The 16,302-nt window shown below is 34.0% G+C and overlaps 1 pseudogene; it reads left to right on the top strand.

Annotated features, from left to right (window-relative positions):
- The first annotated feature begins 3,910 nt into the window (after nucleotides 1-3,910).
- On the top strand, nucleotides 3,911-7,080 carry LOC120226561 (annotated as a pseudogene).
- Nucleotides 7,081-16,302: the final 9,222 nt, after the last annotated feature.

Below are 16,302 nucleotides of genomic sequence, written 5' to 3'. Positions count from 1 at the left end.
TCTCATTAAACTCCTAAATATACAGAATCCCAACACTTCTTACAAACACATACAACATAAACAAAGCAAAATAGATATCAACTTAGGGTACAAGTCATGCCCCAATTATCTAAAAACCTAAATCAAAATCATCTCCTGATGTGAGTGTGAATGAAAATTAACTAAGCTCGATAATTTAATATGTCATCAAATAAAGTTCATACTTCTGAAACAGAACGAGAATCTCCCTCTCCCTCTCTCTCACATACATGCATACACACTTTTCACACTAGCCATGAAATAGTTGTAATTTAATCTTCTATTTTTAAAAAATAAAATTGTGTGCCTAACATAACCATTAAAAGGGTCAAAAGAAAAATGATCACATGGGGGGACATCTACTTGTGAAACAAATCGCAAGAAAGGCTTAATTTTCTTAATATATAAAGATTCCTAAAATTAACAAAGCACAAAAATCTAAAGAGAAAAATGGACAGAGGTAAAAGACAAACAGGTGTCAGAAAAGAAAAAAAAACCCAAATTAAACAACAATTTCTTAAATATATGCAAAAACGAGGAGTAGGAAGCACTCATGATGTTCTTTCTTTCCCTGACCTCAGGTCTCTCTGTTAGCATGATAATTTCTTAAATTCTTCTTCCAGGTTACCTGTGTTGATAGATTATCCTTCTCTACAATATGGAGCTTTAACAGAATCTGTATTTCATCAAGCAAATGCACTACTGAATTAGTCAATTCATTCTATTTGATTGTTTCAGGCCCCACCTTGGATTCCAAATCTCTTTCTCATAAGTACATGCCATTTCTCAGCAGGTGCTCTGTGCTAACTTCGCAGGCCTTAATTACTATTGTACAAAAGTGCCAAATCCATCCCACTGTGGAGAAGCACTTTTCCACCTACCTAATAACGTGCTACTCTGGATCTTGCTGTACCCTAACATTGTCCTCCATTTAGATTGAAAGTGGAGAGGAGAGAGTGGAAGAATCAGAATATCTGGGAGAGGAATTTCTGAGATAAGAATATTTTCCCCATTTTACTTTTCTGCATTCCTTTTTTATGTTATTTTTTGTGTTTATTTTTGAGAGAGAGAGAGAGAGAAAGTCCTGGGTAGGGGCAGTGAAAAAGGGGGACAGAGGATCCAAAGCAGGCTCTGAGCTAACAGTGGAGAGCCCAATGGGAGGCTAAAAGCTCAAAGCCTGAGATCATGACCTGAGCCAAAGTCAGATGCTAATGTCTGAGTCACCCAGGCGCCCCTACACTTCCTCTTTCCTACAAAGAAGCTACTCAGGGAGCACCTTGTTGGGGTCTACTGGCTTGAAAGAGAAGGTCTGTGAGAGGAAGCCTGGTCCAGGCTACAGCTGGGAAATAATGAGTTTCATTCTGGGCTTCAGCAATAAGGACACAGAATCTCTGTAATTATATTCATACATACTTCAATATCAACGTTTCCAATGCTATTTGCTGGAGCTGTTGGTCTTGTTTATCAAACAGTTCGGGAAAAATGTGACCGTGCTCAATATACACAAATTCCTCTCAAAAGCAAGCAGATTCTAAGATAGGTGGATAGTTCTAAAAATAAAAGCATATTCTCATTGTAATCTATAATACTGTTCTGATTGTTTTTTGGTCCTAAATTCTCTCTTGCTTATTTTATACACATTACAATGAAACTTCCTATAAGAAATATTTCACCTGTGAAATTTTAATATACTCTTATAGCCAATGAAACATATTTCTCAAGGATGTAAAAATTTTCATATATTTTGTCTTCAATTTTTAAGGTACTTTTTCCTTTCAATTTGTCAAAACAGACTATTAATGTTAACCAAGTTATATCATATTTAAATTAATTCAGACAGCTTAACTCATGAATATATTCATATGCAAAGCACACAATAGTCAAATCAAATAATGAAGTTAATACACGAAGTTTTGTAGAAAGGAAATCTTTTTTGCCCATAAGTGCAACTTAACCTAATTGAGACTGATTTTAAATCACTTTTATTTTAAAGGTATATTTAATCTTCCAATAATAGCTTTTTTCTATATGAAATTCAGAGCCATTTTAATATTTTTCCCTTTTCTTTTTCCCCCCTTTTCATCTTGTTATTTTAATCTACTAAGTGGGTGAATTTCCATCTCACAGGATTTCATTATCTTCTGCTTTGATTAGAGATCATTACAATTTGTACTATTTTCTTTACCTCCTTTGAAAGGACTTTCAATCTCGGTTGGTTTAATAAATATGCTAATGTATGTTACAAGAGTAAAACTCTAAGGAGATTAGAGGATGTTCTATTGTGGAGAAAGTATGTTATTTTACTTTTTTAAAGCATATATTAGAAATTTCTAAAGGGAGAGGATGCCTAGAATTTTTGAATAATTCTTAAGTGTCAATAGAAGATATTTTCATTATATTTAACAATATTTAACAATTTTTATCAAGTGCCTAGTGTGAAAAATTCTAAGAGCACTACTGAGGTATGTCAAACAAGGCACTTATTCTCATGATGCCAACACCTAAAAACTAAACAAATTACAACTAAGGACTGCAACTATTCTGATGGCCAGTAGTATGGGGAAGCTTAAAATTTGAGCTATGTATTTAAAGAATCAGTGAGTGAACTTCAAGAAAATGATATATAGGGCAGTTCTTTAAGACAAATGTAATTCATACAGGTAACTGTATGACTACTGGGCCCAAAGAATGTAAATAATTATGTCACAGTTTTCTCTACAGTGATAATAATCCAATTTTATTAACCATCATTGTTTATTTTCTGTGATTTTCCCATTCATGTATTCTACTCATTTTTCTTTTGCCTATTCCATATTGATTTGCTGATATTGTTTATATGGGAAAGATCGTGTGTATATTGATTAAGGGTAAGATTTTGGACTCCTGAAACACTACCTGCATCTAAATCTAACTGTATGCAATCACTGCGACCCTGGGCATGTTCTTTAATATCTCAGTACTTTAGTTTCCTCATCCATAAAATAGGATAAATAATGGTATTAATCACACCAGGGAGATGTAATCACAAAATGAATTAATATGCAGAATGCAGGGCACCTGGTGGCTCAGTCAGTTGAGTATTTGACTCTTGATTTTGGCTCAGGGTCATGATCTCACAGTTTCATGAGTTCAAGCCCTGCCTGGGGCTCTGCACTGACAGTGCAGCGTCCTCTTGAGATTTTCCCTCTCTCTCTGCCCCTCCCCTGCTCTCACTGTCTCTGTCTTTCTCAAAAAAAAACAAACAAACAAAAAAAAACACTTAAAAATAATTTAACATTTATTTATTTTTGACAGAGAGAGACAGATCATGAGCAGGGGAGGGATAGAGAGAGACACACACACAGAATCCGAAACAGGCTCCAGACTCTGAGCTGTCAGCACAGAGCCCGACAGTGGGGCTCGAACCCAAGAACTGTGAGATCATGACCTGAGCCAAAGTAGGATGCTCAACTGACTGAGCCACCCCGCACCCCTAAAAAATAAACTTTAACCAAAAAAATGCAGGACTCATAGAAAAAAATTGTATAATTTTTTGCTATTGTATAACTATGAATTAGGTATTATTTTTAGTGCAAATCTCTAACAGTTATCTAAAAGCTATCAGGCATTCATTGTGTGTTTTCACTGCCCCTCCATTATGTATTTCATTTTCCCAAATTGAAATTCTATATTTCTAATCACCTCTTCCGCTAGCTTTGTGGACATGTGACAGACTCTGCCAGTTTGGTGCAGCTGCATGAGACTCTGATTCACAAGGAAGTCACATCAGGAAACAAGCCAGGAATAATGGGGCACCAAACTTGTAGCACACAGGAGCAAAGGTAGTGAGCTTATGAGGTTGGTAATAATGGTGGCCTTTGCTTTTCCAGGGATATGTCTAGAAGCATTCTGAATGGTCCAGTGTTTGTCATACTGTCGTATGCTTTCTTACAATACAGCCTCTAACAAAACTAGGCTGTTGCAAATCCCCAGTAATAGAATTATTTACTTTTATACCCAGAGGTTTGAGAAAGCACCAAAATCTGCATGTGATAGGTTTTCAGGCTGACTTCAAAGAGTCCATGCTGTAAGAACTAAAGTTCTCATGAGGCTGTCTAAAATGAAAAAAAAAACATGTTCGGAGAGCCTATGGTGGTTCCATATGTGCTAAATGTGTCCCTGACCAGATCAAGTGTGTTTTCCATACTGAGGAGCAGAAAATCCTGAAAGTGTTAAAGGCCCAGCACACAGTTAGAAAGCTAAGTAATGAAATGAAGTTTATTTTAAGTAATAAAACAATTTAAAAGCTAAAAATAAAATAATAAATAATTATGATAGCCCTTTCTGAATAGCACTGAAGCATTAGGATCAGCAGTATTAGTTAACCACCAAATTCTATGGTGTGGTTTTAGAGTTTTTGCTGGGAACTTATTAATATTTCTTAATAAACACTTCCTACCTAAACCTGTGGGAATGTAGTCTATTGATTTAGAGTAGGGAGAAAGATCAATATAGTATTTGAGGCATCTAGCACTCAAGAAAATTTGAAATTTGTCATCTCACCTGACTGAGTTTGAAATCAGCAAGAAATAATGATAATGATAACTAACATGAAAGGAAGGATGTATTCCATGGCATATAATGATAGACATTAGCTTAGTTTATCACTGTGGTCACTTGGAATAACATGTGTTTTAAAGCAAGCTCTTCCTTGCACTGTGAAGAAAATTATAAACAAATCAAAAAAGGCAACCTACTGAATGGGAGAAGATATTTTCAAATAATTTATATGATAAGGGGTTAATATCCAAGATATACAAGGAATTTTCACAGCTCACTACAAAAAAACCAAAAAAACAAAAAAAATATATAATCCAATAAAAAAATGGGCAGAGAATCTGACTAAATATTTTTCCGAAGAAGACTATAGATGACCAACAGACGCATGAAAAGATGTTCAGCATCACTAATCATCAGGGAAATACACATCAAAACTACAATGAGATATCACCCCATACCTGTTAGAATGGCTAAGACAAGGAATATGTCTTGGTGAGGAATGGAGTAAAAAGAACCCTCAGTTACTGTTGGTTGGAATGCAAAGTGGTGCAGCCACTGTGGAAACAGTACGGAGGTTCTTCAAAAAAACTGAAAATAGAACTACCATATGATCCAGTAATTCCACTACTAGTTATTTACCCACAGAAAATGAAAACAGTAATTTTATTTTATTTTTTAATGTTTTATTTATTTCTAGGAGAGAGAGAGAGAGACAGCGTGAGCAGGGGATGGTCAGAAAGAGAGGGAGTCACAGACTGAAACAGGCTCCAGGCTCTGAGCTGGCAGTCAGCACAGATCCCGACGCGGGGCTCGAACCCACAAACCGCGAGATCATGACCTAAGTGAAAGTCGGACGCTTAACCGACTAAGCCACCCAGGCGCCCCTAAAAAACAGTAATTTTAAAAGATGTATGCTGCTAGTGTTAATTGCAGCACTATTGATATTAGCTATGATATGGAAACAACCTAGGTGTCCATTGATAGATGGATGTATTAAGAAGTTTATATAGATATATAATAATCTTATATATTATTATACATTATATACAATTAAATATGTTATATTATATATTATGTATATATAATGAAATATTACTCAGCCATAAAAAAGTAATGAAATCTTGCCATTTGCAACAACATGGTTGGACCTAGAGAGTATGATGCTAAATTAAATAAGTCAGTCAAAAAAAGACAATTTGATTCAAAAGAAATATGATTTCATTCATATGTGGAATTTTAGACACAAAACAAATAAACAAGGACAAAAAGAGAGAAACAAACAAAAAAAATAGGCAAATACAGGGAACAAACTGATGACAAAGGGGAGATGGATGGAGGGATGGATAAAACACATAAAGAAGATTAAGTGTACACTCGTTGTGATAAGCACCAAGAAATGTACAGAATTGTTGAATCATTATATCTCACACCTGAAAAAAATATAACACTGTATGTTAGTTTAAATTCAATTAAAAAAACTAAAAAGTAATTTCTGAGATATTTAAAAAAAGAAAAGGCTGAAGGGGTTTGGTGATTACTATTTACACCATTTTAATGGGGACCAAAACTACCAGGTCTCTTTTGTGTATAGGCTGCTTCTAGCAGTGCAGGAGAGTTTAAAAAATAATTTAATAACTAAAAAGTTTGAAATCCTTACTTCAACCATTATCAGAAAACCAAAAGATCCTTAGGACATGCTTAAAATATTTTCTGTTATTTACCAACAAGGGTGTTTAGCAACACAGAAACTAATGCTGTTATTACTAAATTTCACTATAGGCAGAATCAACAGCTGTGTTAGGCTGTTTCTTCATGTATTTATTCATTCAACAGATATTTAGAGCCAACCACACAAAAGGCACTAGTACAGATGCTGCATTACAGAAACTAAAGAAATAAATTCTTTGCCTTCAAGGATCTTACATTCTATTGAGGGAGAGAGAAAATCAACAGAGACAAGATAATAGGTGTTAATTTAAAAAAAGAAGGCGGCCATTTGCAACAATGTGAATGGAACTAGAAGGTATTATGCTGAGTGAAAGTCAGTCAGAGAAAGACAGATATATGTTTTCACTTATATGTGGATCTTGAGAAACTTAGCAGAAGTCCACGGGAGAAGGGAAGGGAAAAAAATAGTTACAAACAGAGAAGGAGGGAGGCAAACCACAAGAGACTCTTAAATACAGAGAACACACTGAGGGTGGATTAAGGGGGACAGGGGAGATTGGGTGAGGGGCACTGAGGAGGCCTCTTGCTGGGTGAGTACTAGGTGTTGTATGTAAGCCAATCTGACAACAAATTATATTTTTTTTAAAAAAAAAGAAGAAGCTGGGCTAAAGAAACTGGAAAATGATGGGGTAATATTTTACAGAAAATGACCAGGGGATGCCCAGTGATACTTTGGGTTCTTCAAAAGCAGACGCCAAGATGGATCAAATGAGCAGAGCTTTATTGAAGAAAATGCCTGTGAAGGATGAAGAAGCACAACCAGAGACAGTAGCGAGATATCAGACCACCTTATAACAGAGAGGAAGAAAACAGAGTACGTGGAATCTCAGACTTCACTGAAGTTTTAAACAAATTTTGGCAAGACAGTTTTCAAGCCAGAGTAACCTGTTTAAAGAGTTTCTCATTTTAAAGGAATGGGCTATCATTAGTTACTCCCATTAGAGTCAGTTATTGGCTTAGAGCAGCCCTTAGGAATCATAGCTTTGATTCAACATGAGAGCGGAACTGGTTGGGGGCGTTAGTTATACGTCCAAGGTCACAAAAGCTGAGCAGCATATTTTCATGTCTATCACATCCCTTTAAGAAGATATCATTAGAACACAGAGCCTGAAGAAAGTGAGTCATCAACTAACAGAAATTGATCCCTGTGACAGTTTGGGTAGTATTTTAGGTTTCATTGTATGATTTATCAATTTAATTATCATTCATTTATTAATATACTATTTATAGAGCTAATTTGACAAGCAAATCAAAAAGGATTAGCCTGGAAAAATTTTAAGCTCAAAATTATTGTTACTATGTTTCTACTGTAATAAAAAAAATACAAAAGGAGAGATTTTTTTCCTAATGTCCCACTTTCCCCTTCAACATATGCATTGTTTGCCACCAAGTTCAAAATACTCCTACAAGACTTCAAAAATAGAGGATATTAAATCCTAATTTTTTCTCAACAAGTATTTGTTTTAAATGAATGTAAATAGTTCCAATAATACAAATGCCATAGTTGCTTGTCTGTGACTACATATTTGGAGAAGCTAAATTTACACAAAAGCAGTATATGGGTTTTCTTTACCCAGTGACAAATGAAATAAATGGCGATATTTTTCAATGTAGAATAAAGTCTTTTGAATATTGTGGACCAGTTTTTACTTCATTCATTATCTAATTCAGATTATAAAATATCAGTTATATTTTATCAATATGATACAAACACAAAATTGCAATCTTGCTGTGTAAATACTGTTGTTTCTTTACACTGATTATTAAGAGAGTTCACTAAAATGAGTGAACTCTGACTTTACTCAGCGTTTTTGGAACCTAGCTAAAGATCCCCATCCCTTCTGTTAATTCTTACTTTTTAATTCTTTGAAATTGAAATCTAGCTGCTACATATCTTTAAGGGAATTATTTAATAAAACAGACCAAAAATTACTTTTTCTCTTTTACTACCCAATGTCCTTTTGGGACTTAATTCCTTTGTTTACAGATAAGATAAAGTGAGACTATTAGATTCCTCACTTTCTGCTAAGTAGAGAACTGGCACGTGGTCAAATTAGGTCAATTACTGCATTAAATAAAAATTATTTTCCCAAAAAAATTAGCTAGTAATAATAACAATATACAAAATAAAACTATTTTGTTATCAAAGCAAGTTTTCTAAATCCATACTTGAATATCCCTTAGGCATAACCATTAACTGGTTCTACACACATTTTTGCTCTGATAATCTCAGAATTGCCACTGATAACAGAATGTCCATGCTCTAACAAAATTATAGTTGATACTTAGTGTTCTCCACCAACAATAAACATGCTAGAAAGATAAATTCAAACAGGCATAAAACACAGCTTTCAACACAAAGAAAATCAATACTAATCTAATCTGGCCAAGAAGTAAAAGCACCTGCTATATTTATCATTCAATCCTCTTTTCAAATTTACCCTTGCCAAATATGAGGTTTTTAACATTGTCATTTGATGATTATGTTCAGTAAGAAGAAAGAAAAATGACACACTGGACAAGTTGATTCCTAAACTAGCAATTTTTAAAAGTGACCATATTTTATTTTATTTTATTTTTTACAAATAGTTTATCGTCAAGTTGGTTTCCATATAATACCCAGTGCTAAAAGTGACCATAAAGAAAATTTAATAAAAAGTCTCCTAGAATATGCACCATGTGCATTGTCATAATGGTTCTCCTCTCAAGATTTTTGATTCATTAATATAAATATTGATTAAACAACTACTGTATGCTAGCATGATTATATGTGCCAGGGTTACAACAGTGAATTAAACAGACAATCCCATGTACCCACAGAGCTTATATTTTGATGCTCTTTTAGTCCTGATCATTTAAGTGACAAGATTGCCCCCGTCCTTGAATCCCTCTTTCATTCTGCTAATAATGTCACGTTAGCATTCTTAGCTTCTTATTCTGGAGTTTTTGCCATACTTACAACAACCAATCAGTTTCAGCACTAAGTGCTGGATTTCAAATTACCTTTATTTCTCAATATGTCATTTATTTCTCACTGAAGCTTCTTTTACTTATTTTTAGTTGACTTTGTGTTGCATTCCAATAAATTGTTTTTGTAAACATTTCCAGGCTTCTCTAATTGCCATCCTTACACAATCACACCTTTGTCAACAGATGATATATCCTGCTCAGAATAAAGATTAGAAATTGGGAAGACAGATGGGTTCTGGTAATAGGAATTTGAGATCCTTAAGGAAGAGTATGCAGGCTGCAAAGAGGAGAATAAAATCCTATTAAACATGGAGTTTCAGAGCATAAAAGCATAAAACAGCAAAAGGAGTTTCAAACAAGGATTAGAAAGAGACTGATTTGAATCCAGGGTCCAGAAGGCTAAGGGAATGCAGTTTCAAAAAGTAAGGAGAATTATAATGTCAAATATTGCAGACTGATATTCATGATCATATTTTAATCCAGTTTGCTTAGGTCATTCTTTGTTCTTTTTAAAAATTTAATTTGACATGTTATTTTTTGTAAATTTAAGGTGCACAGGATGTTACTCTGATGCATGGATATATTATAATATGATCACCACTGAAGCAATATTTACCACATTACATCATTAATATACAGTATTATTGTCTCTATTCATTATATTGTGCATCAGGTCTCTATGGCCTGCTTACTATTCATTGTAAATTTGTACCCTTAAATACCATCAATCTAATCCCCCCCATTCTCCATCTCCTGGTAAATGCTTCTATTAACCAGCATTTTACTCTGTTTTGTTATGTTTTTACAAGTTAGACGTTTTTAGATACCACAAATTAGTGATATCATATAGTACTTGTCTTTCTCTTTTTGATTTATTTCACTTAGCATAATATGTTAAAAGTCCATCCAAGTTGTCACAAGGCAGGATATCATCCTTTCTCATGGATGAATACTATTTAATTGTGTATGTGTTCATTACATCTTTTATATTTTCATTTATTAATATGCATTTTGTCTGTTTCCTTTTCTTGGTCATTGGGGAAAATGTTTCAATAAACATGGGTGTGCATGTTTCTTGTTGAAACCCTATTTAATTTCCTTTGGGTGTATGCCCAGAAGTAGAATTTTTGGATATTAGATCTACTTAGCTTTTGAGGAACTTCCATATTGTTTTCCATGGGGGTTGGTCTAATTTACATTTCCACAAATCGTGTATAAGCATTCCCTTTTCAACATATTTTGACCAATACTTGTTGTCTCTTGTCTTCTTGGACATTCTAACAGGAATGAGGAGATATTCCATTGGGCTTTTTATTTGCAACTCCTTAAATATTAGTGATGTTGAACATCTTTTCATGAGTCTGTTGGTCATTTTGATGTCCTCTGGGAAAATGTCTATTTAGTTTATCTGTTCATTTTTTAATAGAATTTGGTATTTTTGTTATTGTGTTCTTTATATATTTTGAATATTAACCTCTTATCTGATAAATGGCTGGCAAATATTTCCTCCCAGTCTGTATGCTGCTGTTTGACTTTGTTGTTTTGTTTTGCTGTGCATTTCTGCATTTGATGTAGTCCCATTTGTTGATTTTATTTTTGATTGTGCTTGTAGCACCATGGCCAAAATATCATTGTCAAGACCAATATTGATGGGATTCTTCCTTACCTTTTCTGTTAGGGATTTTATGGTATCAGGTCTTGTGTTTAAATCCTTGATTTATTTCAAGTTAATTTTGTGAGTGGTGTGAGACAGCGGTCCGATTTCACTGTTCTATATGTTTCTCTAGCTTTTTCAGCTCCATTTGTTGAAGAGACTATCTTTTCCACCGTTGGGTGTTTTTGTCTCCCCATCAAATATTAGTTCACCATATATACTGGGATTTAATTCTGGTCTATTTTGTTCCATTGGTCTGTGTGTCTATTTTTGTGTCAGTACTATATTATTATTTTTAAAAAATTTTTAAATGTTTTATTTATTTATGAGAGAGAGAGACAGCATGAGCAGGGGAGGGTCAGAGAGACAGGGAGACACAGAATCTGAAGCAGGCTCCAGGTTCTGAGCTAGCTGTCAGCACAGAGCCTGACCCGGGGCTCCAACCCACTAACTGGGAGATCATGACCTGAGCCGAAGTCGGATGCAGGGCTCGAACCCACAAACCGTGAGATCATGACCTGAGCTGAAGTTGGGCACGTAACCAACTGAGCCACCCAGGTGCCCTGGTACTATATTATTTTTATTACTATGGCTTTGTACTATAGTTTGAAATCAGGAAGTGTGTTATCTCGGGCTTTGTTCTTTTTCCTCAGAAATGTTTCAGCTATTTGGGGTCTTCAGTAATTCCATACAAATTTTAGGACTATTATTCTATTTCTATGAAGAATGTCTTTGGTATTTTGATGGAAATTGCATTGAACCTATAAACGGCTTTGAGTGGTATGGCCGTTTAACAATACTTATTCTTCTAATCCATGAACACAGGGTGTCTTTTCGGTTGTTCGTGTCTTCTTTGATTTCTTTGAAACTAAAATCTTAGTTTCGTTTGCACAGATCTTTTACTTCCTTAGTGAAATTTATTCCTAAGTATTTTATTGTTTTTGATGCTATTGTGATTGGGATAGTTTCTTTATTACTTCTTCTGGTACTTTATCATTAATGTAAAGGAATGCCACTGATTTCTCTAGGTTGATTTTGTAGCCTGCCACTACAGGCTGAAAACCCGTTGATTGATTCCAACAGGTTTTTTGATTGACTCTGGGATTTGTCTGCATGTAAGATTATGTTGTCAGCAAATACCAACAATTTTATGCTTTCCTTCCCATTTTGGATGCCTTTTATTTTTTTGTCTTGCCTAGTTCCTCTAGCTAGGACTACCAATAGTATATTGAATAGAAATGGTGAGAGTGCGTAACCTTGTCTTGTTCCTGATCTCAGAGGAAATCTTTTCCATTTTTTCTCATTTAAGTGTTAGCTGTGGGTTTGTCATATATCCCCTTTATAATATTGAGATATGTTCATTCTATACCCAATCTATTTAGAGAGCTTATCATGAAAGGATGTTGTATACTGTTGTCAAGTGTTTTTTCTGCATCTATTGAGATGACTGTGATTTTTACTTTTTGTTTGATTGATGTGATGGATTACATCTATTGATTTATGTGTGTTGAATGATCCTTGCATCTCAGGGATAAATCCCACTTTGTGTATAATCATTTCAATGTGTTCTTAAATCTGGTTTGCCACTATTTTCTGGAGAATTTTTGTTGTATTCATTAGGGATACTGGTGTATAATTTTCTTTTATTGGGATATCCATACCTGTTTTAATATCAAGGTAATGTTGGTTTTGTAGAATAATTTTGGAAGTGGTCCATCTTTTTAAAAGTCTTTTAAAGACTTTGAGGGGGATTGGCATTACTACCTCTTCAAATGTTTCCTAGAATTCACCAGTGAAGCAGTCTGGCCATACAATTTCCTGGTTGAGAGTTTTTTGATTACTGACTGAATCTCTTGACTCATTAATGGTCTGTTGATATTTTTTATTTCTTCCTAATTCAGTCTTGGAAGGTTGTGTGTTACTAGACATGTATCCATTTCTTCTAGATTACATAATTTGTTGGCATATAACTCTTCATAGTAGTCTCTTCCAATTCTCTGTATTTCTGTATTATCTGTTGTAATGTCTCCTCTTTTACCTCTAATTTTATGCATATGAGTCTTTTTAAATTTTAATTAAAGATTTGTCAATTTTGTCTATCTTTTCAAAGAACCAGCTTTTGGTTTTACTTATCCTATTTAATGTTTTCTGATATATCTATATTTATTTTGTTCTGTTTTTTATTTTGTTTTTCCTTCTGCTAACTTTAGGCATAATTTGTTCTTTTTCTAGTTCCTTGAGGTGTAAAGTTAGGTTGCTTATTTAAGATCTTTTTCATTTCCTAATATATATGTTTATTGCTATAAACTTTCCTCTCAGAACTGTTCTTGCTGCATGCCACAAAATTTGGTACGTTGTATTTTCATTTTCATTTGTTTCAAGATATTTTATTTACCTTTTAAGTTCTTCTTAGATCCATTTGGTTTCTTCTTTGATCCATTAATCAAGTGTGTTGTTTACTTTGCACATATTTGCTGATCTACTCACTTTCCTCTTGTTGAATTTTAATTCCATGCCATTGTGGTCAGAGAAGATAGCTGGTATGATTTCAATCTTCTTAAATTTGCTAAGATTAGCTTTGTGGCCTTTTATATTATCTACCCTGGAGAATACTGCATGTTGTTTGAGAAGAATGTGTATTAAGAATATATATTAAGTCCACTTTTCTGAAGTGTGGTTCGATTCCAATGTTTCCTTGTTGATATATATTATGTCTGGACAATCTATACATTCCTTAGAGTGATGTGCTGAAATCCCCTAATATTATGACATTATTTTCTAATTATTGTCTATTTCTCCCTTAAAATCTATTAGTACTTACTCAATATATTTTGTTTCTCAGATGTTGGGAACATATATGTTTATGACTGTTATATCTTGATGTATTGACCTTCGTATCATTACAAAATGACCTTCTTTTTCCTTAAGGCCATTTTTGACTCAAAGTCTAGTTTTTCCAAGTATGGCTGTACCTGCTTTCCTTTGATTACCAGTTGATTGGAGTATCATATTCCATTCCTATACTTTGAATCTGTTTTTCTTAGGAGTTGAGATGAGTCTACTGAAGGCAGCATGTAATAGACTTGTTTTTTAATATCTACAGCCACTCAATGCCTTTGGATTAATGAGTTCAATTCATTTATGTTTAGGATGATAATTGATATATGAGGACTTACTACTGACATTATATATATTTTATTTTCTGGATGTCTTGTACCTCTCCATTGTTTCTTTTTCTTTTTGTCTGTGTTTATCTTTTAAGATTGGTGATTTTGTGTAATGATTTGTTCAGTTTCCCTTTTCTTGTGTTTTGTGTCTTTGCTCTAGATGTTTCTTTTGTGGTTATGATGAGGGTAATATAAAACATTTCACAGATAAAGTAACCTCGTTTCTGCTGGTAGCAACTATCTTTATTTGCCTATATAGGCCCCATAGTTTTTCTCCTCCCATTTTATATTTTTGTCACAAATTATCCTTTTTTATGCTGTAAGTTAGGTACGAAATCATAGTAGCTATGGTTATTTGTAATGGGTTTTTCTTTTAACCTTTATGCTCTAATTGTTTATCAACCGTTCTAAAAGAGTTACAATTTACTGTTTATGTTTGTCTATCACCTTACTAAAAGTTTCATGTCATTTTGGGGCTGTCTTAGAAGAGCTCCTTTAAACATTTTTTTGTAAGACAGTCTAGTGATGGTGAACTCTCTCAGCTTTTGTTGGTCTAAGAAAGCTTTAATTTCTCATTCATATCTGAAGAATAATTTTGCTAGATATTCTTTGCCAGAATTTGTTATCTTTCAATATTTGAATATATCATTCTATTCTCTTCTTCTCACCTACGAAGCTTCTGTTGAGAAATCTGCTGATAGTCTAAAGGAAATTTCTTGGTAGGTTACTTTTTTTTATTTTATCCTGGTTGCTTTTAGAATTCTTTCTATATCAATGACTTTTGACAGCTTTATTATACTGTGTCTTGGAGACAGTCTTTTTGCATTGAGATAGTAAATGATCTATTAGCTTCATAGACTTATATATCTTTCTCTTTCCCCAGGTTTTGGAAATTCTTAGCTATTATTTCCTAATAACCTCTCTAACCCCTTCTCCTTCTGGCATACCCATTATTTTTATGTAGGCTCTCATAATGGAGTCTGATAGCTCTTAAAGGATTTCTTCACTTTTTAAACTATTAGTTCTCTCTTAGTTTCCACCTGATCATTTCTAGATTCCTTTCCTCCGGTTCAATTATTTTTGTCTCTTCCATCTGATCTGTTCTGTTTCTTATGCTCTCTAACGTGTTATTCATCTCACTGAGTTCTTCAGCTCTAGAATTTCTGTTTGTTTTTTTTAATAATTTCAATATATTTGATAAAGAACTCCTTCTTTTACATTATTTTATTCCTGAATTTTCTCATAACACTTTCTTTATAAATGCTATTTTGAATTCTCAGTTAGATCCCAATCTTCTCTGACTTTGAGTTTAGTTGCTGGAGACTTATTACTTTATTTTTGTGACAGATATTACCATGATTTTTTATGGTGTTTGATGATGTACCTCTGCCAGTGCATTTGAAGTAGTAAACATCTTTATTATTAAGGTAAAGTTTTGTTTACCTTGATTTTAACAGTTCAACAGGGTGGGAATTAGAGGACTTTCTTTTGTTTTCCAGCAGGTGATGCTATAGCACAAGTTTTTGGTTTCTCTTACCCGAGCTGACCTGTGGCTATATTTGGGAGTGGGCACTTTTTAATCTCTACCCTCTCTGCCAGACAAGTCACTGGGTTATTGTTGCTTGTGCCTTTGGGGTTACAGGTACCACTGCCACTTCTCCCCTGGTTCCTCTCATGCTCCTTCTGTTATCCCACCTCCACAAAATGTAATGCATTCACCTTCAGATATCAGACGTATGGATTTCACTGGTGTCCTTCTGTGCCATACAGAGGAAATTTTGTTGGGTTATGAATGTTTTATTGGTTGTAAATTGAAAAGGAAAGACAAAGGGAAGGACTCTTGCTCTCATAAGGCTGATGTCACTCCTCATTCTTTTTAATCAGTTTATTTTGTTCTTCAATAAAACATTTTTAGGAGAGTGGTCAGTGAAAAATGGAAACTATCTTGAACTGGATGAAGACCGTGGTTCAAGTTCTTTGTAAAGTTGTTGAACATCTATGCTTTTTTCTTTTTTTTCAATATACACAATACCTATTCTAACAAAATATTTTTGTGAAGATCAAATTGATACACACACACGAGAACACATTCTGTAAAAGGTCATAAGACATCAGGGAGGTACCTAGTTTTTAGGAAGTAAGTTTTTTTTTTTTTAACTACAGGCTTGCCTTTGTTCTATGATCTCTCTACTATCTCATCTGCTAAAATCTAAACTATTTGTCTTT

This window comes from Hyaena hyaena, unplaced genomic scaffold (assembly GCF_003009895.1).
Source record: "Hyaena hyaena isolate Hyena2069 unplaced genomic scaffold, ASM300989v1 scaffold_1770, whole genome shotgun sequence".
Lineage (NCBI taxonomy): Eukaryota > Metazoa > Chordata > Mammalia > Carnivora > Hyaenidae > Hyaena > Hyaena hyaena.
Note: the sequence above shows the minus strand (reverse complement) of the source record. Positions and strands in the feature narration are given on the sequence as shown.